This window comes from Parasteatoda tepidariorum, chromosome 3 (genome assembly GCF_043381705.1).
Source record: "Parasteatoda tepidariorum isolate YZ-2023 chromosome 3, CAS_Ptep_4.0, whole genome shotgun sequence".
NCBI lineage: Eukaryota > Metazoa > Arthropoda > Arachnida > Araneae > Theridiidae > Parasteatoda > Parasteatoda tepidariorum.
In genome coordinates, this window is record NC_092206.1 from 18,314,243 (window position 1) to 18,337,377 (window position 23,135).

General features: G+C 29.1%; 2 protein-coding genes across 4 annotated transcripts in view; one reads left to right on the forward strand and one right to left on the reverse strand.

Annotated features, from left to right (window-relative positions):
• Positions 1 to 23,135, reverse strand: part of LOC107457360 (sucrase-isomaltase, intestinal) — a 61,618-nt gene that overhangs the window by 38,137 nt on the left and 346 nt on the right. The window contains exon 1 of one of the 3 annotated variants that reach the window (XM_016075505.3): positions 13,492 to 13,794. The exons of 1 other annotated variant lie outside the window; for it this stretch is intronic. The gene's annotated coding sequence lies outside the window, so the exon portion shown is untranslated. Of the gene's footprint in view, positions 1 to 5,397; positions 5,707 to 13,491; positions 13,795 to 23,135 lie in introns of those variants that run through there. One more of the 3 variants, XM_016075506.3, reaches the window with a different exon arrangement.
• LOC107457362 (regulatory particle non-ATPase 7) overlaps positions 1 to 23,135 on the forward strand; it is a 79,132-nt gene that overhangs the window by 14,724 nt on the left and 41,273 nt on the right. The window lies entirely within an intron of this gene.

The following is a 23,135-nucleotide window of genomic DNA, read 5'->3' on the forward strand; positions in this document are numbered from 1 at the left end:
AGACTAATGACTTCGAACAAATACTTCCGGGAGGTCTGGAGAAAAAAAATGTGGGACAATTTGCATGCGTTTCAACAATGAAGGACAAAAAACTATTATAATAGGTCAAGTTTGGAATTTTTAAAGATCTTTCAAAATTAGAAACTTTAAGAATTGTATAGATTTATTTGCATTTTAAAATGACCTTTCCTGAGATTTTTTTTTTCTTTAATTGGCTTTTTTATTTATTTTGCATATGGAATAAAAACATTATTCTTTCTGAAATTTAATTTTGAAAGCAATGTTAATAATAAAATAAACTATTTTATACTCGGAGGTTAAGCTCCCTGTTAGCTTCCCCTCATCATCTTCGCAATAATTGCTGTTTCATAGAATAAAACAGTTTTTTTTTCTAAAAAATATTAAATAATTCACACTTGAGCCGCGATGGCTCAGGGGATAGAGCATTCGTCTTCCAATCAGGCAAACCGGGTTTGAATCCCAGTCGATACGAATTCCGCATCCGGCTTGCACCGACCACAGTGCTGGCGTGAAATATCCTCAGTGGTAGACGGATCATGGGTTAGAGTTCCTTGCCGTCAGGCTAACCGTGGGAGGTTGGCGTGGTGCCCCTCTCCATATAACGCAAATGCGGGTTAGCTCCATCAAAAAGTCCTCAACAAAAGCAAATTTCTCCCAATACTCGATCCAGGAGTTCCCTTGTCTTCTGGATTGCGTTCAAAATTGCAAAGCTACGGAGTTGAACATTAGCAGTCGTAAACCAATAAAATTGGATCGGCTGTTCAACGACGGTAATAAAATGTAAAATAAAATTATAAAATTATTCCCACTTAAAATGACTTAAAATGTAAGCACTTTTATAAATAAAATTTTTTAAAAATATTTAAAGAAATTCTGTTTGCTTACGCTTGTGCCTCACTTCTCACTTCCAACATTCTTTTCTTCAATTTAAATATTTATTTTGAATCAAATTTTCTTGGTAAATAGTATGAAAGATTTCGTATGTTTCTATTTACTCCCTTATGAATCTATTTAGAACTTTCAAGTGAACATAAGTAATTTTGCTTAGTAATCATTCTTTCTTTCAAAATAACATTTAAAATTAAAGGTATACTGTTATAAGAAATTTGAGGAGTTCGCAACCGTTATTTTATCAGGCTGATTTTTATTAAGTACGATTTGTGCAGACCCCACATTGTGCATGAAGGTAATGGTTAAGTTGTAAATCACTTAAATAATCTCTTTAACTGTAATTTATAATAGCAATGTAACGTAATTTACACTAAAAAAATTAACAATTGTAAAACGTTTAGTAAGTTTTGATACCGATTCAAATAAGTATATCTTAAAATGCAACGTAATTAGGTTAAATTATATAATTAGGTTAGATTATGGAATTAGGTTATAATATAGAATTAGGTTTTATTATAGAATTACCTTATAATAAAGAAAAAATCTTTTATTTCTAAGAGAGTAATTTAATTAAATTAAAAACGTTATAATAGCAGAGTAAAATACTAAAAATAAATATTACAGGTAAATATCTTTAAATTTGGGATACAAAAATATTTTACAGGAAAAAAAAACCTTATATGACATATATTCATTTTCTGAGGCAACCAAAAAATATGAAAATTAATGTGGAAAAACTGTATCCTACCACGTGACTTTTCGGCTAATCAAAATGCGCTAACAACAATGGAAAACTGCGACACCGTTATTATTTTCGACAGAATTAGACAGATTGAAACAAACAATTTACATTGATTTAAAAAAAGTTTTTATTGATAATTGAAGTATCAGTTATGCAATTTATTATGTACCACAAACAACTGCCTGTTGCTGCTAAAATTTTGTATGACATTTTGACATAATTGTGTCTCTATTTCATCAACAACACGAATAATTTTATCCTGGAATCGATAGTGGATTGTTTTTATAAACCTGGCTTTTCACGTAACACCAAAGAAAAATGTCCAACGGTGTTAGATCACACGATCTTGGCGGCCAAGTAAACAATTCGTACAATAATTCTTCCGCGAAATATTTGTCTCAATAAAGCAATTATTTCATCAGCAAAAAGATGTTAAAACCATGTATCCTCTTGATCGATATCATTCAGTACAGGGCAAAAAAACTAACATATTCTCGATATCGAACACCATTCAAACTTACAGTCAAACTTACCATTCAAACTTACAGATTCACTCTTACAGCAGCATTTTCAAACAAATATGACCCAATTATACCACCAGACCATAATGCACACCAAACAAAACAATTTTTATCAGTGGTCTAAATGATACTTCTAAAATATGTCAAGATCTATGTGGATTCTCAACATCATTTGTGTTTTTTAAGAAAATTTAAAAAAAAAATTACCGAACTTAAAAGATTTTTTAGTAGGAATCCTCCATTACTCTGTTGGTTATCAAATTGCAGCTAAGAAAGTCTTACTTAATATCCCCCCCCCCTTTCCTTATATTTATTTTAAGTACATAATATTATTTTAACAGGTATTATTTTTGTTCCAAATATTCGTCAAACTCCTTTTTCGTTTTCCTCAATAATAAGATCCAATAATGAAGGCATTACAATGAACAAATCTGAATTTTTTTAAAATTGCATTTATTCCATTGGAAGGTTTGTTTTCTGCGATACAATAGTACAATAATCATACAAAATTTGTTTAAAAATCTTTCACTTAAAATTTATTATTTTTTTAAAAAAAAATTATGCAGTATCGACTAAATAACTCGAGAAAAAACGCTTCAGATCAAATTAAAGTGGGAAAAATTTTCAAACGATGCATTAAACAAAACAAACTCAATTCCAATCTTACCTCACCCTTTAGGGTGGGGTTCGCTTTCAAAATCATAAGTCTAAACCTTCATTATTTTAGTTGAAAATTCGGGTTCTCCAGAAAAAAAGAACTTCAATTGAAGTTTTTGTATTTTGGTTTTTTACATGGAGCTAAAATCGAAAATACATGAAGCTGAAAAAGGGAGATAAAAAAACAAAAATAGACATATTTGACATTTTGAAAATACCTGTCATATAAAAACGATCCCGAACTAGTAGTGATGGTAAAGTTTTGTATTATTAAATGCATCTTTAAAAATTAATTCTTACTTTCATTTTAAAATTTTTAATCCGTATCTCTAGAGATATTTGATCATCTCTGATGTTCTCTTAAAGCACTGAAATTGTTTGATAAAATCAAACAATGGAGCCAAAAATAGGAACTCTTTAAATAGAATTAGAATACAACTCTAAATAAATGATCCATCAAACACATTTATATCCGGTGTCATTTTACGTACTTTAAACTGATTACACTGATTGAGCTATTACTGATTGAACTATAGTTCAATAAAAAGAAGTTGATAAAAACCCATCTTAATCATTTGATGCAGAAATTTTATTAAACATATTTTTTCATACTTTTTTCATTATTTTGTACTAATTTAGGTCAAAATAAGTTTAAAAGCGTATTTAGCCTTTTATTAATTTTTAGTTATGAAATACAGCCTAAAACAGCAGTGACTTTTTCTGCATGAAAGTAAAATCTTCCAAACGCGGCTCACTTTCAAATAATAATTTTTTCAAATTTGCACTTATTTGCAGTTATTTAAATCTTCTTTTTTCTTTTCTATTCTTTTTTTTTAATGGCGGGCACTTAGAACTATTGTCCATTGGCCACAGAAAGTGCCAGAACTGCTAACTCTCTTGTCGTTATCCAGTGGGCACCTGTGGCGGAGCAGTGTCGCCCACGTCACACTACCACAAACCCGTTTATAGTGCGGGTCACATTCACACACAAAGGAGAAAGGACATAGAACACAGATAGAGAGAAAGAGACATCAATGCCTTGCCCGGGATTTGAACCCAGAACCTTTCTGATGCAAGGACAGTTCCCTGCCCCCTACATAGGTCGGCAGTTATTTAAATCTAAGAGAAACTGTTATTTCTCATTTTTTTCTTTTTTTAATTCACTGAATCAATTATTGATAAATATTTGATTACGAATAAAAACAACTTTGAAACTACTTTTTTTGAATTTTATATTTTAGTACAAATAAATTCCTATAATCGAACAGATTTTGTTAGTAACTATCAGACTGTTTTTTAACAAAAAACACCAGAATATATTTTTACTCGTAATTAGAGCGTTATAAAAAAGACATGAAAGGAACACGGTGTATCAGAGGGTTAAAGCCCTGAATTGCAACGAATAACTATTTTGTATCAACAACAGGGATCAATGAATACGAATCCTTCTAAGACATATTGCACTTGGGTAAAAATTTCCTTCATTAATTTAACAATAAATAAATTTATTCATTAGGTCTTGTATTGGAGGCATCAGATTCATTATTTTGATTTTAAAAAAAGTTTCAATCACAAAAGAAATGTAATAAAATTTTATGAAGCCTGCTGAAAATTTGAAAATAAATATTTTTGTAATTATGAGTATTTAATTGGGCGTGATCAGCACAATTGATTACTATACAATAGATATATGATATAATATATATATGATATGATATATAATACAATAGATATATGATTTATAGTAGATCTGGGTGAAATATTGAGATATACGAATATTATTTAAAGGGTTTATTTTAAAAAACACTCTCACGATATATTGTGAAAGCCATGTCTTACAATGAACATCAAATATACGATATAACTATAAGCTAAATCAATGTCATTATCGAGAACGATAAATATCGAAAATGATAATGTGGCGAGTATTATCGAAAACGACAATTATCAAATAAAATAACATTGAGATCATTATCGACTGCGATCAATATCGAGTGCAAATACTATCTGTGTTTGTTGATGACTCATGAGTAACAAAACTACTGATTAATGTATAAATTCTATAAAATAAACAAGCTGGGCCTGGTTGGTAGGGCACTGGGCCCATGTCCGAGAGGTCGTGGATTCGATTTTCTCCGGCCAAAGACTCCCGGTGTAGTAAATGGTAACTAATGCACGTTAAATCTGTCGAGTCACAAAGTCCTCCATGTTCCCATAACAAATCAAACCTTTGGGGGTACTGATCAAGGAGTTTCCTTGTCTTCTGGATTGGTTCAAAATTACAAGGCTACGGAGTTGAACATAAGTAGTACTAACCCAAAATTGGGTCGGCTGTTCAATGACAATTATAAAACAAAAATAAAAAAATCAACAAACTGGGAAAAAGTTTCAAGATATATCATAAAATATTGATATTTCCTTAAAATATATCCGATATAAAATTCCGATTTCAGCCAGCACTAGTTTGTAATAAAACTAAGTATGCAAGTAATACGTGAATATACACTATCATTTATACACAGTGTCAAGCATGTTTTCTCGTTAGAGATAAAAATCAAACAATACCCATAGTAAAAAAATATGAGCTCCTTTGAATTAAATTAGTATCCAGCTCCGCTTGAATGATCCATCAAACATATTTATATCCGGCGGCGTCTCACGTGATTAAAGAATTTTACTGACTTAACTATAATTCAATAAAGAGCGATAAATGAAAACACTTCCTTAAGTCCTGATTTACAAGGAGCGAACCTTTTGTAAAAGCAACACAAAGATCAATAACTACAAGTCGTCGTAAAACAGATGAAAGCTTCATCAAATTCTTTGATCTTGAAATGCTTTCATTGTGATGTAGATGAGATCAATTATAAGATTACTCTCCTTGACGTAAAACAAGATAATTTAGGTGGCTGGTTTGATTGTACTACTTCGAAGAAGGCTATCGTGGCTACTGCTGCTTTTTTATGAATGAAATGATGGTAGTCGGTTTTTTTCGGTTACGTTCGAAATGGGATCTTTGTAAACTGTTTTAAAGGACGTGAGTTTTTTCAGTTGAAAAAAAAAATGCTTCTAAGGGTTCCATTTATTAATGTGCATGTTAGCATTGAAGTGCAGAATCTAGTTATTCTACAGATAGTTTCTGGGAAATAGTGTTTTGCATGGAATTTAATTTTTACGAAGACGAGGTTGAATTTTTTAGTGCATTTTTAGAATCTTTTTGATTTACTAAAAATCTAAAACAATGTCAGTGTTCAAAATGTCGTTTTTGGTCGCCATCTTCGAAGAATGTTAAAATTTGTAATAGAAACCTGTTTAATAACTAAATGCACTGCATATCACGCTGAAAAATAAAATTTTATTTTTCCGTAAAGTGAATTTGGTGCAGACGTTTTTTTTTTTTTTTTTTTTTTTTTTTTNTTTTTTTTTTTTTTTTTTTTTTTTTTTTTTTTTTTTTTTTTTTTTTTTGAAAACATCAAAAATTTTCTATGTAGTAACAAATTAAATGATATTTTAAGCAAAAATATAATATAATGCTGATCTTTAAAAATTAATCCTTCGAATTTAGAACTAATAATAACTAGAAAAATTAATTACTATAAAATTTAATATTCTCTTAAAAAATTTGTCCTTTTTGTATGTTAAACGTCCCAGAAAAGTGCAAACAGGGTTTTTTTTTCTTTTTGAAAACATCAAAAATTTCATATGTAGTAACAAATAAAATGATATTTCAAGCTAAAATATAATATAATGTTGGTCTTTAGAAATGAATCCTTCGAATTTGGAACTAGTAATAACTAGAAAAATTAATTGCTTAAAAATTTAATATTCTTTTAAAAAACTTTTAAAAAATTTGTCCTTTTTAAAGTTACTAATAATTTGTTCTTTACAACAAGACATACACATAATAAGCGCTGGTATAGTTCAAATTGTGTTTTTTTACTTTGCAAATGAGTTTTGCAAAACATATTTATAATGAAGTTACAAACGCGAATCAGAACGAATAAAAGATAAAAATCGATCATTTCTTTCACTTAGCATAAAAATAATTGGAAATAAAATAATTATTTATGATTATAATATATTATTTCAACAATAAAACAAGAAAATAAGTAGTCGAAAGTTCGTGAGAATACATCATTAATTCCTGAAGTTTGTCGTCTACAAGTTGTCATAATTGCAATTTTTTTAGTTCTAACGCCAAAAACTTAGTTCGTAAATCATTAAGTCAATTCGAATTATACCACCACATATTCTTGCTTTTGCATGTAAACAAACGGCCATTAGAATAATTGGCCTTTAACAAAGAATAATATGTTCAGAGCAACAAACAATTATTTTTCATTAGGGTTACCAACTAGGGCATAGAATATTCAAGGAATCGATTAATCAAACTATATTATTGATAAGACTGGTGAGCAATGAAAGTACTAACAGAATTTACTAGGAACTACGGCACTTATTTGGTGTTATGATTATTTCGTACAATTATTCTATATATCAATCTATCTATTATTTATTTATTTATTTCACCTTTTCTTTTTTTAGAATATTTTTGTAAAACATTTAATTCTATAGAACTTGAGGTCTAGAATATTTAGGAAACCGCTCTGTGGTCAAAATAAAGGAATAAAATTTTAATTCCTTGAGCATGGCGGAATAAAGTTCGATTTACACCATAAATATACTTACAAAAATTATAATAGTGCTATGTTATTGATTCTTTGTAAAGATGATTATTTGTAAAGATGATTATGCTTTAATTGTAATTACACACAATTAAAGCATCCATTATCTAAAAATTTAAAGCAGTTTTTTTGTAGATAAGTGTTATTAATAAAAGTCTATTTTATTACAAGCATAAAAAATAGTATGATTTTGTATAATTATGAAATTCTGGGTTATGGGTAGGGCTTTTTGTATTAAGGGGCCCCTTTAGGAAAAAAATAATTTTACTTTAGCCAATAGCCTAAAGTATACGCTATGTTCCTTCGAGAAAAGCTTAAAAGATTCGGAAAAGGAAATTTAGATTTTAAAAAAAATAACGCATAAGCATGATGAAAGCTTTTGGAGCAATAAAATGATAAGCCGCATTCTAAGTTGCTTAAGAGAGCATTTTGTCATTTTTTATATCAAGATTTCAATGAAAACAAAAAAATATCTCAGTGTATTAGATTTTATAGAAATCCTGGAAACTCTAAAGATACTTATCTGTAAACAATACTTAGAAATAACAAAAAAAGAGAAAAATTATTGACTGCAATTTTGATGTAAAATTGTGAACTTTGGAAAAAGAATGGTTAAGTATATAGCCCCAAGTCCCTCATACATCTACTAATTCCTGTATAGATTAACAATTTATAAAGGGCTAATTCACTTAGGCTTAATAGGAAATATTTTTGAAGTAATAATTTTACATGTCCCTCTGAAGCAGTCTAAATCTGCATCCTAATTAAATAATTTATTAAAAATTAAATTAATTATTTAATCAAAAATTAAAATAAATAAAAAAAAACTTTTACAATAAAACCATTAAACTTTAATAAACAAGCGCATAAGCTGCCGACGAAAATTAAAGCATAAATATTATAATATACGAGAATGTAATATGATAAAAGGGGTTTGTTTAAAAGAAATTAGGGTCCGTTAACGGACCCTTCACAAAATATTTTTTCTCAAAAAAATGGACCCTTCACAAAATATTTTAACTTAAAAACGGACCCTTCACTAAATAATTTATCTTTTAATCAGACCCTCACAAAGTTGTTTATCTTTATTATTGTTTTGTTAATGGAAAAAACCCTTCCCAGGGGGGTGGAAAAAAAGAAAGACAGATGTAAACGAACTAAGCTTTGTCTTCAGCAAACGCTTCTGCTTTTATTAGTCCGCAATGAATATTCTGCGTTCAGCAATATAGGCTAAATACCAAATATTTGTGTGTTGCATCTCTAATTTAGTAGCAGCAATCGCTATTTATTTTTGAAAATTTAAATTTTTTTTATTATAATTTTACAGTGTTGAGCATAAACTTGTATCTTTTTACAATTTAAAAGCTCCTTGAAAAAGTTTTTTGCAATAACAGGACCCTATTTGCACAAATTCACAAAAGCAGGGCCCTGGTTGAAAGAATGTGACTTAACGTTTGTTTTATATACAAAAATTACGAGTAATTTTTTCACAATTTTACAAAAACGGACCTTTTACAAAATGTTTGGACAGACCCCTGGAATCGACATAAATAAATGAATCCACATAATAAATCCACATAAATAAATGTTGTAACTCATCAGCAACACCACACCTTTGACAGAATTGCTGGATTTCTTTACAGTAATATCTTACTATACATAAAAATCAAATGATGGTGTTGCAGTTTTCCACTATTATCGGTGCATTTTTATTGGCCAAAAAATTTGCATCCAGTTTCCCACATAAGTTTTCGTATTGATTTGGTTATCATCAGAATAAAATTGATAAGTCATAAGCATAAGTCATATTCACCAGCATAAGTCACTTTATGTCCACTTATAGATCTTAATAGTATCATAAGAGAAATATTTGGATGTGAAAAGTGGTGGCACAAGTGTTCTTTTTAATACATATATTTTTGGTTAAATATTTTCAACTGTTTTATGCCAAGAAACACAATTATTGTGAAGCAATCATCGGGGTTGAGGAACGTCAGCGAGCTGGGGGCTTAGCCCCTAGTATATATATTATTAAGAAATTTTCTAATTAAGTTTGATTTCTAGCATCAGGAGTTTTAAAAAAAATCATCAATTTACAAAAAGAATTTTAACGAGACGTTAAAGAATTGAATTTCTTTTATTTGGAGCCGAAATATTTTCCCCGTGAAAAGAATGACTTGGCAGTTGAGAAGTAAAGAATGCGTCGAGAAGAAAGAAAAAAAAAGAACTGTTCTTGGAAAGATGCTTAGGACCATTTGAAAAATTTTATTTAATAGCTGGTCACACGACACCAAGACTAAAATTATTACCGTCATATAACAAATTTTAGATAAAAGTTTTCACCTAGGAACTTTTACAAAATTAAATACAAGATATCATATAACGATCTTTCTTAAGAAATATTTTTTAGATTTCTTATCAGAAAAGTAAACATAGTTGGGTCCCCAGGGGGGTGCTAAAGTCTTAATATGTTGAGGCACATTTTTTGTTTAAACACCCCCTGAAAAAATGAGTATTAACTGTAGCAGGAAAAAAAAAATTTAGTTTAAAGAAAAATAACATTAGGACCATTCGTACTTATAAAAACCTAAATCCATATTTTAAATCCATCATGTAAATGTAAAATTATTCATTGGTTAAAAAACTTTTTTTTTTTTAAATATTATTCTTAGTTTTTTTTTAAATTTAAAAGAAAAAATAATCAAACCTCAATAACCTAAAACTGCATTATTAAATTACATTGAAAATAATGTTTTTTTCTTTATGAAATAATATGCTGAAGCCACATATTTACCTAATAAAAAATTTGATTTACAACAAACATCATACCAGTAATAGATTGTTGTTTTACAGTGGAGAATTTGATTTTGAATGTAGCTTTATATCGAATAGATAGCTCGTGAAAATATATATTAATGCATTTTTATATGTATATAATTATAAAATACACATAAAAATGCATTGTTGCAAATGAAAATGCTATTTGTGATACTAGAAGAGCTAGGGTTGAAGGCGAATAACTGCCCAGGCAACCCACCAATTGGCTTTCAGACACAAGCTGTTATATAAATTTTTTGCTTAAAAAATCATTTGCGACCCCTAATTTTGACTTCATTTTTTACAACGATTCTAAAAATACCTATTCAATAACTTATACTTTTTATTATTTATTTTCACTTTCAGGTGTTTGCTAAAGTTCAGTTTCTAATTTAAAACCAATTTATTTTCTTAAAATAATAGGTTTTTTTTCTTCATGAATATCTTATTTCCATAGCTGTCGTATTTTGTATCACAAATTTTTAAATTTCTTCTTTGTAATAAACAGCCAGGTTTTTCTTCAAAGATTTTTTGATTTTTTCCACAGAATAGATTTTATTTTTTACCATTTAAATTATTTTCCCAAAAATAACATTTAGGAAAATTTGAATTAGCAGAGGCATCTGAGTATGCAAAATTTTTCTTTATAACTTCCTAATATTTTATAGTGTCTGTCTGTTGAGCGACAAGTAATAAAAGGAAATTCTTTCTCGTTTTTTCGATCAACTAAACTTTCGATCACTCGATTGACTACACTATTCAGACCATATTTCCAGATTACGGTGAACCCCCATATTTTGAGAGACTAGAATCCAAATCAGTTGAAAAAAAGGTCAGAGAAATTATTCTTTTGTATTTGACTTCGTAACTTAAAATTTCGACTGCAATATTAAAAAAGCATATTTAAGGTAAGGTTCTCGGACCATTAAGATTGTGTCTTAATGCGCGAATATCCGATCATAAGATCAAAATTTATTCATGGTGTTCACTTTTTTGTGCCGCTGGCAAAATTATTTGATGCACAAACCGGAAATATACTTTTTCAATCATTTTATAATATTAAGTATATTTTAAGATAAATTTTATTTAGAAATTGCATTCTCTTTTCATATTTTTTTTTTTTTCTTGACAACCATATGTTGAGATAATATGGTACTTCTTGTTGCATGGTTTATGCAATATTATGAATCGTATACATTTTGTACTCCAATGTTTTACATGCAATATTAGGTATCGTTCACTTATGTATTTTAAATATTTTATTATTACATATGTAGTAATATTATGTAATATTTTATTATTATCATGTCTTTTATGTATTTTATATCGCACTTATGTAAATAAATATTTATTGTATTTTCAATCACCAAATTTTAAACTTATAGCATAAAAATCGAAAAAATATTTACCAATATTAAAATTTTAAAAGGGATTTTTAAAATTTTAATAAAGACTTTTTAAATTTTAGTTATAAGCAAAATATTTATTAAATTCACACTCATCAACTACTTTTAATTGCAATAAAAATATTCAATTTATAGGAAATTCTACACTTTTACGTTCATTTTACTTCCTAAACTGTAAAAAATTTATTAATTTTGTTCTGCTTTTAAGAAATTTAATGCAAAATTTAAACAGCATGAAATGAAAAATTTAGTTAAAGCTTTTATAAATCACTCCAATTATGAATTTGTTGAGAGGGACAACAACAACAATTATTTGGCTTAAATAATTTAAAGTCATTAGCTTAATAATTATAATAATAATTGAGGTAATTAAAAACCGCATTGTAACATGATTCTGAAAAATAAATCTTTTGATTCGAAATAAAGGGCAAGTTTGAAAACTATTATTATAACTATTTATAGAAATAACGAATACCGGATTATATTCTTTCTTTTCTTTTCCTCTTCTATTTCGAAACGAATAAAAGGTTTTAAGCATTTTAAGAAACTTTTACAAAGTGTATCAAATTTCATAATTCATTAAGATACAAATAATGAGCGTAAATTTATTACATAGTTTTTTAATAAATTGAAAAATATTATTAAATTGATAATAAATTCATTATAATTAATAATATATCTCATTGAGCCGTGGTGATTAAGGAAAAAGGCGTTCGCCTCCCAAAGAGATAAACCGGGTTTCGAATCCCTGCAATGGGTGGTTGATACGAAATCCGCACCTGGCTCGCACCGCCCACAGTGCTGACGTAAAATATTCTCAGTGGTAGACGAATCATGGGTTAGAGTCCCCTCACCGTCAGACTGACAGAGGGAGGTTTTCGTGGTTTTCCCCTCCATGTAGCACAAATGCGGGCTAGTTCCATTTAAAGTCCTCCACGAAGGCAAATTTCTCCTAATACTTGATCCTGCAGTTCTCTTGTCTTCCGAATTGAGTTAAAAATCACAAGGCTAAGAAGTTAAACATTAGTAGTCGTAATCCCAAAATTAGGGTGTTCTACTACGGTTACAAAATAAAATAAAATATCTCCAATTGTGTTGGTCTATGAATTTGATTACAATGATAATACACTATTATTAACTGAAATTCATTTTAAGTTTTTTCATTTACAAAAAATTTTATGATATTTTTAACTGTTTATTTGAATTAACCTATTTTCATCAACTAAGTATTTAATAACAAACATTATTTAAGAAATTGTAAGAGCTTCTAGTACTCTTTTAATTTCTTTAAAACATATTTTTAAACGAACCACTTAACAAACCATTTATTAGCAACTAATTTTTTGAATAGACATCATTTTAACGTAATGTAAATCACTTCTACCATTCATAATTTCTTAATATTTCATTTGAACAAACCAATTTTTATTATCAAACTAATCATTTGAACTAAGATCTTTTAACGAAGGTAAATAATGCGGACAGCGTACACCAGAATGTAGTAAATTTTCCTTATATAGCAGTATTTAAATCAGTAAGTAATAAGTATTTCATAAGTATTTAAAGATACACATACCGCATAACAGGGTAAAAAAAATATATAATAAATTTATAAAATATTTTTAAATTGTAACTAAGAAAAAAATATTATAATATAGTCTCATAATTTTATCAATGATGCTATATTTGGTTTTCTTGATGTATATTTTAGTAACAAAACTTAAAGTAAATAAATGATAAGAAGCACTTACAATTAATCTTCTAATACCAGCAGCGTAGCGAGACGGTCAACCGATCTGTAGCACAGCTTTTATTGCTTGTGCGGAATAGTTCTCTACCAGCGACGACAAAAAAATAACCAAAATAAATCGACTCCAACCATCAGAGTCCGATAGATGAGTGTTAGTGGAGAACTTTTTCGCGCTTCTTCAAGCATAGCTCGACATCTGCGACCACCAAGATAGAGGGGGAGGAGAGGGAAAAAGGAAGCTGTGGCTGTTCGGCCACCCCAAATGGACCGGAACACCCTTATTATTTTGGAAGAGAACGGTTATAGAACAATTGAAGGATTGACTCCTCCCGCGAGCCGAGATTCTCGGACTTCTTTTGGAAGATGTCGAGGGATGGTAGGGAGGTGTTTCCGGACGCCTGTGGAATAAGGAATCGTTTGGAATATATTGTGAGGTGAGAACTTTTCTCGCGGGGATGTGGGGATTCATTTGAAAGGGGAATTTGTTTGAAAAAAGAAGTTCGGAAGAACTTTCTCAAAGAAAAAGAACGTTTAAGTGGTTGCTACTATTATGCAGACCGGGAAGGAAAAAAATTTTAATGTAGTAATTTTTTTAAACTTTTTAATAAAACGAGGTTCGATAACTTAGATAAGACTAATCACGTGCTATTCAAACTGAAAATCATTTCTTCTACTTTGTTAGGAATAAATCATGAGGTAAAATCATTTTTCGAGGATAAATATAATTCGCAAAAAGTTGTAATTTGCTTTGGAAAATTAAGTTAAGGAAAGAAATCGAGCATTTTATGAATAATCGAATCACGGTGACAGAAGCGAACATTCTATTCAAGTTATTTCTTATCTGTCAGTCTCATTGCTTCTTAAGCTCTGGTATAAATGATAGAATTTTTGCTTTATGAAATCAATTAATAATTGGAGTGAGATCATTTATTGAGGAATTATAGAGTTTGTTCAAAAGAAGAAACTGTTCGAACAAATAATTTTAGAAAGAATTTTTTTTTTCTAAAAAAAGAGAGAGAATAGAACATAATTACAATGAAGAAAAACAAAAATTTTCGTATTTTCAATCGATAAAATGCATGCTAGCTGCAAAATAAGGCCCATTTTACTTAGATCAAAGATCAAATTATAATCATTACTTTTTATTAAATGAAAAATCATTTCTTTACAAATATTTCATTCCTCTTTTTATTAAACAAGAAATCATTTTTTATTTTATTTATATTTTATTCATCGTGAGGGGAACGCTATTGAAAAGGTGAAAGAAAGCTTTTTATTCAATAGTGTCTCCGCCCCCAACTCACTAGCGCTCGCCAACCCCTGAAACTGATGACGCATTTCCTTACAGACTCGTTACAGTTCCTTTTCGTGATCTGAGTTGAATTAGCTCACATTATTCTATGCCTTGTTTAATACCATTGTTTTTGCATCTTTGATTTATTCTAATTACATTAACGACTACGCTCTCTTCTTTTTATCACTCATTAAATCTTGGAACTGTTTTCTCAGTTCTTTTCAGATCGCTTCACTTGCTCTTTTTCACCTGCTATGGGAAAAAGTACTGATCTAGCGGCAACGAAACAAAAATATAGCAGTGATCTGAGATTCATTCTTTAAAAAAACGTAACTTTACTATTTAATTACTCCAAATAAATTAGAAATTTAAACAAAGTTAAACGTATCATTCATTATCAGACGTTGTAATTAGCCTCCATATTTATATATTGCTTTTTCACGTTGACAACAAAGAATTATTAAAATATCAAGTGCGTGAGCAGTAGTAAACAAAGCGCAAACGTTCATTTTTTACAAATTTCTGAATGAAAATTCTTTTCTCGTGTGGACAACGAAAAACTGATATAAACTGAAAGTTGGGAAGAATTGAAAAGAAAGTTAAAAGTAAATAGTTCATTTCAACAGAGTGTTCTATATCATGACTTATACTTATGCAGGTTCAATCATAATGACTTTATTTATTTTTATTGTTATTCATTGAATAATGAATATTAATCGCGCGTTTTTTTTTAAATAATTAATAACTGTTTAAAAGAATAATAGTTTTCTCAAGTTTATTTTTACAGCATATTATTTATTTAAATATAATTTCCTAATAGCTAGGTCATTTAGCAGCTTTACAGTGATAGCTCCAAGTTCTGAAATTTATAAATGTGCCTTTAACAAATTTGTGACATAACAAATCAATACCTCTGGGGGTACTGATGCAGAAGTTTCCTCGTCTTCTGTATTGGTACAAAATTACAAGGCTACGGAGGTGAACATTAGTAGTCGTAAACCCAAAATTGGGTCAGCTATGCAACGACGGATATAAAATAAAATAATTATCAAATTTATTTATAAAGCTCTCGAACCATTAAGATTGAATCTAAAAACGTTAAAATCCGATCATTTTAGGTCAAAAGTTATTCAGGGTGTTCGCTTTTTTAGTTTGCGTACTGTACAATAACCATTACGATGATTATTAAAATGTCAAATATATGATAAAATATTAATAAAATGCCAATTTGAAATGTTTCGTAGCATGATAGACTCGAACTATTGAAAATATATAATCTCATCAGTTAATTAAATAATACTGAATAAGAATTTTTTTTTCACTTAGAAGAAAAATCCACAAAATTCAAAAGATTCTTTCCAACAAGTACTTATAGTATATAAGGATAGAATGAAAATTAATACCCTTTTCACTGGTAGCTAACTTACAGCATCAAAACAAAGGTTCATGCTATTTGCGTTTATACTCAACTTCAAGCTAATAGCCACTTCTGCATCGCCCAGCCTTTATCTCATTATACTTCTCTTGTGACCTCACCTCTAAGTGCTGGGAAAAATCGGTGGACCTTTCGTCTTTGTCTTTGGCGAGTATTAATTAAGCCAGATATAACATGCGATTATAGCACTCGATCAAAAAAGAAGACAAGTTCTCATTTATAAGTAAATATAAATGCGATTTGTTCAGTTTTATTTTTTTTCTTTCGTTGAAAATAAGGCTTGTTTTGTTAACGTAGGCTATAGACACTAAATTGTGAGGAAATAAAATTCGAATTATAAAGCATTTTTCTGATTGTTATCTCCTATGGTAAGGCAGTGATTGCTTTTAAAAAATAATTGTTTTTATTACGGAAATCAAAATCAAGAAATTGAAGAGGGAAAATATTTACTCGCATTAAATCGCAAATGTTACATATGCAAGTTATTATTTATATCTGTATATATATATATATGACTTAAACATATTCGATGTTTAAACAATAATTATAAAAACAATTGATTTTAAAATAATATTTAAAATTGTTTGAACTTATTTTAAACACTTTATCAAATTGTTATGTAAAGTTTCAAACAAAAGAGTTTCTCAATTATTCTTTTAATTTATTCCTTTATTGTATTTAAATAATTTATTCATTTAATTCAGTTATTTATTGTTTATTTATTTATTTTATTTTAAACACAACCGAGTACTCCTGGATAAAACATTGAGACAGACTATCTTTTGTGGGGGATTTTTTTTTTTTTTTTTTTTTGATGCAGCTAACAAGTCGTTGCGTTACATGGAGAGGAAAATCTCCCACGGTTAGCCCAACGGCAAGAAGATTCTAACCCATGATCCGTCTACCATTGAGGATGTTTTACGTCAGAACTGCGATAGACACGAGCCGGGAGCAGGATTCGTATTAACCACTGGGATTCGAACCTAGGTTACTTCATTGGGAGTCAAACGTTCTTCTTCCTGCTGCTCTTATGCTCACTGTTATTTTTAATTTTTTTTACATTTTTTATTTTCCTTTAACTCTGTTTATTGTTTAATTCTATTATTAACAGAATATAATGGTAATAATGCTTTATCACCAAGCATTTATGTTAAAATTGTAAGAAATAACACTGATCAATATTTATTCCTTAAAAAATTTTAAAATCAAAAGGATTAATGGTATAATGGTGCTTGTCAAACATATAAATATGTATTTTATTCAACATACATATAAGTTTAAGAAAACGAAATTTAAAAAGTTCAAATCAAATCGAATCTTCTGTAACTGCAAATAAAAAATCGACGTTCTTTCGAAAAACTATTTCAAGGTCGACTTCCTTTAAAAAACAAACATCCAAGCATTTCATGAAAGAAAAATAATACAAATAACCAAACAATTCAAGAAAATTCTATAAATTCTAATCAAAATAATAAAATAAAACAATGAACTCAACGTCCAATCAATAGTTAGGCTCAGTTCCGCAGCGGGGCGCTATATGCGAGGGTATGAAAAAGGTTGCCTATTTGCCGCACTTTTGTTTTTAAAAAAATGCGATGCTTCTTTCTGTGCAATACTGGAGAGGAAACTCTCTAAATGCTCCTCAGTAGTTTCTGCATTAATTTTTAATTTTTTTTCTTCAAATTATTAAATGTTTAAAACAAAAGAATTGTTGTTTTAAAAAATATAAAGTAGAAGTGTTTACAATATTTTTTTTTAATTAAATGTGTTTGATGCATTTATTTTAAATGTTTAAAAAAAATCCTGATAAAGCAAAAGAATTTCGAACTTACATTTTCTTTTATCATTTTGAAATATAAATTGCGAGTGTTTAATATTCAATTAATTTTTTCATGTGATACAAAAGTGTTTAATGTCGAATTTTAAAAAAAAAATTTTTTTTATTTAAAACGATTGAATTTAAAAAGGTTTGTACAATGAGCAAAATAAAAAAGATATCACTCAGAATAACTTATCCAATTACGGGATTTTCACGAAATAAAGTAAAAAAATTCGATTTGTACTAAAACTTTCCGATATGTGGCTCAATGCGTAGAAAGTGAATTTAGCATTATGAGACAAGTTTTTCGACCATTTTTTTTTTTTTTTGCAGAAACGTTTGAGACCATATTTTACAGATTGCAGTTACACCCCATATTTTGATGGCTAAAAATTAAAGTCTATTGAAAAAAAGTTAGAGTGTATTTTTTAGAGTAGTAAGAGTATGTTTTTTATGTAGTTCAGTAAGAGTATGTTTTTTATGTTTGTATCTCTAACTAATAAATTAACCAGTACTAATTTATTAATCATATTTAAGATCGTCCATTTAAAGTTGTCACCTAGTTTGTGAAAATCTATTTATTCGCATCAAAATGGTGACATCTTTCTTACTTTGTGCACTTAACATTTATTTTTAAAATTAGAAATATCGGTATTATGGTGAGTTTTTCAACATATTCTATAAGATTAAAACCAAACTATATTTTTGCACTTTTTGAAATTAAAACGAAATCCCCAATCTGATTTAAGCTAATGATCATTAAATACTTTACCAGAATTCTGATGGAACCCTAAACTACCATTAACAACTGATTATCGATCAAATAATTTAATTAAAAAGTTAGAGGAAATATTTGCGAGGGCCTCATGACGATCATCAATTTTCGCCAAATTTGATCTTCACTTCATTCATTCCCTTCCAATAAAGAAAAAAAATGAGGAATGGTGGGCTTTATGATGTCATGGGAAAGAAGATATCTGATTGGTTAGTTTTAGAATAAAATGAGGAAAAATTCATGAGCTTTTAGTTGATGTAATAAATATGTGTAACGTTATTAAGTTTTTTTTGTCTGGAATAAAAGGCGGTGAAAAGGTAGATCTAATGTATCTTTTACTCACATTATAACATAAAATAAATATTTATTGACATTATATTTATTGGTAAAAGTGGATAATTGCCAATCGAGGAAAAAGTAGCCATTTTGTTTTTTCCGTTGAGTAAATCGTTTTCATGATATTCTTCGTTGTTCAAGAATCGTTTTTTTTTTTTTTTAATAATTATTTTTTATCAATCGATGACAATGAAGTTGAAAGAATTTTTCTCAGACTCAATAACAGGAATGATACCCACTTCACATTTTTTTTAAACAAACCAAATTAATTGAAGTCTTTAAAAAAATTCCGGAGTGACATGCAAAGGTTATATGTAACAGAGCATGAATCAAACGATAGCCAACAATAAATCATTGGAGAAAAATTATTATTTATGTAGTCATTTTTTTTATTTTTTAAATGAAAATTTTTGAGATGAAAAAAAAATAAATATAAAAATAAAACTAAAAAAATTTCCATTTTTTTTCTTTGTAGTTCAATAGAATAGGAACAGTTTGTCGTTGATTTTTTCTAAGAGGGTATTCTTTTGGTAACGTTGGGAGTTCCGTAATGTTAAATCTTAATATTTGTTCTTAGAATTCAGAAAAGTGCATGCACATTATAAATCGTAAATCATTATTTAAGCGTGGAAAAGAACAAAAACGGTATGTAAATGTAACACAGCACTAGTTATAACTAGTTATCGAAAACATAAAATAAATAAGATTATAAAAAAATAAAATATATAATTAACTGTTATGGCTTGAAGATATTACATGAATTACCTCAAGTTCATGTTTCCAATGGCAACCAAACACGTTTTGATGTTTATAGTCCCGTCTTGATCAACAGTAGTTTAGTAGATTTTGATTGTACTTTTAGTTTTTCTTGTGTAAGATATTAGTTTTTCTTGGGTATCTGCGACCTCTAATGCACTTATTAACTTAAATTTTATCATTGATTTTTAATATATGTATGTAATGTAAAAGTAAGTTCAATGCACAATGTATAAAAAAGTAATTCAATGCAAGTTATAATGTAAAAGTAAGTAAAAGTTCAAAATGTAGAAAAAACATGGAAGAATTACAGAACAATCAAAAAAGGGAAAAAGAAAAATAACAATAAAAATAATTAAAAAAAATCCGGAAAAAAAATTCCGAAAAAAGTTTAAAAAAATTATAAAAATCCGGAAAATAAAATATGTAATCTTTTCATCAACTCACACGATTATATCCGCAAAAAGGAGTGCTTTCTAATATTGTATCAATATAGCAAAAGAAAATATATCAATACAATAGGGTGAGGAGCACTCTAAAAAAATTTAACAACGAATAAAATATAACACATTGAGTAAAAATATCACTCAAAAACAGAAAATAAAATACAAAGAAAAAACAGAATAAAACATAAAACGAAATCTATAAAGCGAGCAGCAAATTCAAGTGAATTTACATGAACGGGAAATTTTTCAAAAATGATTTAAAATATTTTCGTAACCAGATTGCCGGATTACAAAATATGAAAACAGAAGCGCAGATTGAAGTAAAAGCGTTAATCGAGGAGTTTTGTTTTATAGTGCGTTCTTACTGCAGTACTGAAGTGCGTTGGATTTGTTAGTTACCAAGGATGGGCGCGAAAATGGATGTGCGCAAGGTAATATTATACTGGATAATTTAAAAAAGAGAAGTTTTAGGTGAGGTACAAATCCAAATTTTCCCCACTTTTTTTTTCATCTATTGTGTCTAAATCTAAATAAAAACCTAAATGTGTGTGTATTATTATTATTATTTTTATTATTATTTTTTTTATTTATTTATTTTCTGCCTTTTTACGTTTTTCAATAAGAGTAGTTGTAGGAATTTCAAATACGACATTGTCTTAACATTGTATATATTCGCAACTCTTTCCCAAAATTATTATAAGTTTTTTTTTCAATAGTAATGGTGAGCTTTACAAATATACAATACTATTTAAATAATACAACAGGGTGTTACGTCCTCGATATATAATTTTGAAATCCTTATCAAAAATAAAGTCTAAAAGTATGAATATATTAGGGTTCGCAAAATAATATTAAGGATAGGGGAAAAACCAGAAAATGCAATTGAATTTTAACACATCATTAATAAGAAAGTTACGACTAAAAATATCAAAACCGTTTTGATTTCCCGATGAAATTTGAAGGTTATTCAAATGAAGATTTTATTCAACATAAAAGTATTTCAACTCTTTTTCGCCAGTAAACCCAAAAATCAAAATCGATTTGTCAAAAGCGGAATTAAAAATAGTAAACCTTGTTTGATTCTGAAACCTTGACAATTAACAGAAACACCTTCAAATTTTATCCTGCACTCAAACTATCTTTGATGATTTCAATCCCAGCTTTCTGGGCTGAGGTGGTTCAAATGATAGAGCTCTAGCATCTTCATGAGATAACCCGGGTTCAAATCTCAGCGATGAATGGTCTATACGAATTCCGCACCCGGCTAGCGCTAGTCGCAGTCCTGACGTAAAATATTCTTAACAGTAAACGGATCATAAGTTAGATTCCCCTTGCAGACAGGATAACCGTGTGAGGTTTTCGTGGTTTTCCTCTTCAGGTAACGCTAATTTGGATTTGTTTTATCAAAAAAGTCCTTCTCAAAGGCAAATTTCTCTTAATACTTGATGGTCCAGGAATTCTCTTGTCTTCTGCATTGGGTTCAAAGGTACAGGTGTATGGAGTTGAACATTGGTAGTCGTAAACTCAAAAATTGGATCATCTGTTCAACGACAGATAGAAAAAATAAAAATCTCAGCTTCCGCAATTCGCCAAATTTTGATAATATTTCCTTTTTATTTCCTTGCTTGAATATGAATTTGCTGGCCTTGGATTATTGGCACATAACTTGGATTTAATTTTTGACAAGGATTCTAAAAATATATGTTGAGGGTAGTCATTACGAAACACTCCTGATTTAGAGAATAGAGGAACTCCTGGTCTATTCAACTATTAAAGAACCTGTTCAAATGCAAGTCAGTTTCACTGAAATTAAAGTTTTCCATTGAGGCGAGTTTGTTGCAATGCCTTAGCTGGGTGTTGCTTTGTTTTCTGGGTTAGGTTCAAAATAATATGGCAGCTACACATGTGTGGCGCAACTACCACTACGAAAATTAATTGAACATCAGTTCTCTAGTATATAAGACATGCTAACTTGATTCAATCATGAGGTACCTTCTGATAGATGAAGGTTGGCATTGTCGATATTTACTCTCCCCACATTGGTGACCCGGACGTGATATGATCACGCCTATCTTGACGGTAACGCCCACCTCGATCTGATAACGCCTACTTCGATGGATGGTCCACATTGAGCAGTTGACTTGCTAATTGTGACTGCAACATTATCCACCTCCTCACACTGTTGCTACTCGGTTTCATCTCGATCATACACAACGTAAGCCTGTATACACTCGACTGCTAAAAGCAACACAGGAGTGACTACGACCGTGAAGTTAATACACATCTCACATTCAGCACTAAAAAAAAACCCGGTGACCTTAACCCAGTTCTCCCGATCTTTCACAAGTACAGCAACTAGTGGTATCCGTTCATCGAATTCTATCCCTGATAAAATTCTGGTGGGGGAGTATTGTGACGTAACTACCACTGCAAAAATTAATTAAACATCAGTTCACTAGTATATAAGACATGCTAACTTGATTCAATCGTGAGGTACCTTTGATAGATAAGGTTGGCATTGTCGATATTTACTCTCCCCACAGATGCATTATATGAGTAGGATATTTAGCGGTTATCTACTCTGTTTTATATTATGTAATTTATTAACAATCACTAAGTTATTAAAGAAGATACACAAATTCTATTGAATTATGCAACCTTATATGCCAAATAGTTTTCAAAAACAAGAATTTGAGTAAATTGACTAACTTTTTAATCGTTACATTTTTAAAAATAGAAAGAAAAAAAATCGCAATCTTGTTTTTAACAATACTTTTGATTCAG